The sequence below is a fragment of the Rhagoletis pomonella genome, unplaced genomic scaffold (genome assembly GCF_013731165.1).
Source record: "Rhagoletis pomonella isolate Grant_MI unplaced genomic scaffold, Rhpom_1.0 Rhpom_scaffold_00003, whole genome shotgun sequence".
Lineage (NCBI taxonomy): Eukaryota > Metazoa > Arthropoda > Insecta > Diptera > Tephritidae > Rhagoletis > Rhagoletis pomonella.
Window position 1 is genome coordinate 21,169,970 of NW_023458557.1, and position 4,060 is coordinate 21,174,029.

Below are 4,060 nucleotides of genomic sequence, written 5' to 3' on the forward strand. Positions count from 1 at the left end.
ATTGTGGAACACATGTCGTTAACAAAGAGGTATTCTGTCGAAATCCGTCCGTTTCTTTAGCGTTAAAACAACGTTAAGATGAAGTCTCTATGATGAGTAGAACCCGAGATATAACGATTTGAAAAAGTACATGAATGGTCAGAATCACGAAAAAATTCGAATTTTGACAGATCATATCTCCGAAAAAAGCACAAAAAAAATCCTCGAATACGCGTTAGATTATTTCATGTATAGAACCCATACAAAAAATTTGAAGCGAATCGGAGACATGATATCATTTTTACGAGATCCGTCCGACTTAAAAAAGAATGGCTCATATATGGTTGTAAAAACACCCAGGTCTAAGAAACGTTATAATAAATTTTATTTTATTACTAACCTGACGAAATTAAGCACGTCAGAGGTCGAATAATAGGCCAAAGCATTAATAATAATAATAATAGGTTCGCGCTTACACATATGTTAGTGTTTGGCCGAGCTCTCCAAAAGCCAAAGCATTACGTATGTTTGTTTCTACAGACTAAGAAGGGAGATTTTTTAGAATAAAAAAGTGAGGATCGGTTCTTTTAGAATATTTAGCTAGGAGTTGAAGGTCTTCAAATCATTTACCCAAACATGGACCAGCCAGCAACAGGTATGATGTCAGTAAATATAGACAGACGGTAAAGTTCGAGGCACACAGTCAGTAGAATTTTCATTTCATATTTTTCCTGAATCTATTCAATTATTACTTTTATTTTTTGAAACGTAATTGTAGTTTTGGGAAAATTGAACTTCAAAAATTTTATTAATATATATTATTTATATATATATGAAATAAAATTAAAGAAAATAAAAAAGAATAGAATAATATTTTTTTTAAGCTTTTATTTAACATGTACAATCAAAGCAATAAAATAAAATAGTGTAAACAAAGATTCTTTAGCAAGACAAGTTTGTTAAAGCTGCACTAAAATTAATAAAATTAAATAAGTTAAGCTTTCGTTAAAGTTAATAAAAGCCAAATAGTGAAAGGAATTACTCAAACTCAAATGAAAATTACCACGACCGAAAAGTTTAACCTTTTGCTTGGAGTGGCTTATTTTGCTTCCAAGCTTGAGCTTAACGATCACGCTTATTTCAGTGTATAAAGCTAAGTACGGACCTTTTAAGTAAATGGTCAAAAAATAAATTGCTATTATTTCGTGCAGTGGCGGATCGTGAGCTCTATTTGAGGGAATTTTAAACAGTGGAATCATGTTTCTTGCCTCCAAATCTATAATATAAGTATATAAAAACATACAAAAAAAAATTTTTGGAACAAAACCCGGGGAATTTTGAATCTTTTTTTCGTAGAACACTATTTTTGAAAAAATTTTTGAGGTCAAGGAGTAATTTTTTAATATTTTTCTGTGAAAGGGGATTACATTAGCTTTCAAAACCATTTTTTTTCATATCGATATGCTGCTTCTGTCGAAAGCGCTAGGATTAATTCGCGTGGAGTGTTCAAAAACTATTCTGTGCGGCCCCCCTTATTTGGTGTTATAGAAGAGATTAACATAATTTATCTCAAATGGAGAATAACGAATATTTAAGAAATTAAAACGACCAGCGCGGATCTTCATTATTTGGGAATATCAAGCAACACTTGTGTGTCCCTTGTAATTTTCCAATCCTTGAAATAAACTGAATAAAAAACAAAATATTAAGCTGCACTTAATTTTTGTTGTCTTGCGAGCATATTTGCAAGCATATTTACCAATGTTTTAGTGCTTATCTAAGCGCTTAAAGTTGATTTTTTTGTGCTTATTTTCTTCGGCCTGCATAATCCTTACTAATATTATAAATTCGAAAGTGAGTTTGTCTATTTGTTACGCTTTCACGCTTTAACTACTCAACCGAGTCCCATTAAATTTTGTACACTGGTGCCATTTAGCCCAACTTAAAATATAGCTCAAAGCTTGCCGCTCAAAAAATATGCCGCTTCAATTAAATTTTTTTAATTTTTGTGTATTTTTCTAGCACTCGAAATCGAATTTTTTGTGACACATTTCTCGGCGCTCTTGAAATCACAACAGTGATGAGCTAAGTTTTGTGACTCTGTTAGAATAGAGGGGTTAATCTCGCGGCACCTCCCATAAAACATACCGCATATCATATCTCAGAAAATATTTTTGATAGAGTACAGGAACTGGGTATAGATACATATAAGTACGTATGTAAAGCATTGTTCACTCAAAATCGGTACGCGTTCCAGCGATTCCTGTACAGCAATAGTTTGAATGTATTAAAAAGTTGCAATGCAGATCGTTAGACAATAGATCTACCATTATGAGGTTTAAATTTCATAGTACTGGCTTTTAATTTGACAGTTTTATTCGCGTTGGAAGTGGCTGCTCAAAAAATAATGTTGAACGAATTCATTGAAAATCCGACATTCTCGAGATCAAAAATCAAATTAAAATCAAATATACCAAAACCTTCTGATTTTCCACAAAAAATCAATGGACGGATTCCTTCTGCTTTAACTAACAGAGTAAGCTAATCATCAAAAACAATCATTTCGCACCAGCTTAGGGATACGGCTCTTGACCTCAATTATAAAAAAAAATCGGCTTAACAGAAGAAGATCGCGCGAGAGAATTGGAAAATGATTATCCACAGTTCAGCGAATGGAAGCTATGGCAAGACTTAAACCTTATCGAGTTATAATATATAAAGTTATGTTAGATTAAATACATTTTATAACAAAAAACCGCACCCGTTTACTTTACCCCAATTTCCACACCAAATGTGGTGTTTTATAATAATGACTAATAAAACATGTTTAAAACTGGACTTCCGTCAACTCCCACGTTAAAAGCTTTAAGCTAAAAGGAAACGGGGTGATATCCTCTTACAACTAAAGTCTCATTAAAACTCGATCAGACTCCACAATGGGTCATATGACCCCAGAAATATGCTGGAAGGAGCGCTTGCACAAAGCGTTATTCCATTGTATAATTTACTTTGGACTTTGGAGTGTTGGTCGGTTTTTATAAAAACTAATTATTCACAGGTAACTTTAAATCGGTTTGAAGACAATGATGTGAATAAAATTCTGGAAGTCATCAATTTACGAATATGACCTATTTACGTCAAAACGAAAAATACATGGTATTTATTTAAAACAAAATTAGTACAGATGTGCGACCTGGGCAAAAACATAAACTAAAGATAGTTTAGTAGAGCAAGTTGACTACACAGGTCTCTAGAACGGGTGTTCAGAAAAATTTTATCATTATCAAAGAAATTGTCTCTAATTTATTTATCCAAGCAAAATATGAAACTTTCGCTAACATGTATCTATAGCGGCATGTTTTCCCTTTATTTCAACATATTAAATATTATTTTCTGAAAACCCATTAAAATGATATAACCCATTTTATGCGTACCGACTTTGAGTGAACAATGCTTTAAATAAAATTAATTCCGTACTCATGGAGAAGGGCTGCCGCCTGTTTAAAAAATCAAATTCGACTTGAATTAAGGGAATTATTTATTAAAAAATTATATTAAAGAATGGATGACAAGAGGCTTAAAAAAGTTGTAGTTTGAAAGTAATTTGCAAAAAGTTGCCAGCTGTTCGAAAAACAAAATTTAAATTAATTATTCCCAAGCTACTTGAAAAATTAATATATGGGTGTCAAATGAAAGACTGCTAAGAAACGTTCAGATTGAACATTTAAAATATTACTGAGGTGTTCTACAAGCGTTACCACCCGCTCAAAAATTAAATTCGTTTAATTTAAATTAATTACTACAATATGGGTATCAATCTAAAGGGTTTTGCTAAGGGTTTTAGTTCTAAACTACATGTAAGAGGGTCGCCACCTGTTTGCAATATCAAATTCTTCTTGAATTAAAGGAATTCGGTCAGACAAGCGGGATTTAATAGGGTTTTAGCAGGAACATATTTCGAAGAGGGTTGCCTCCTGTTTTAGAAGTCGAGTTTAAATTAGAAATGTTCAGCTTGAATATGTAGTTTTCTGAGGTTTATAAGAAACATATGCATACTAGGGACTTATGTTTGAAAATTCAA

At 32.3% G+C, this 4,060-nt stretch overlaps 1 protein-coding gene across 3 annotated transcripts in view; it reads right to left on the reverse strand.

The window, feature by feature from the left end:
• Nucleotides 1-4,060, reverse strand: part of LOC118735068 (cullin-associated NEDD8-dissociated protein 1) — a 281,667-nt gene that overhangs the window by 167,645 nt on the left and 109,962 nt on the right. The window lies entirely within an intron of this gene.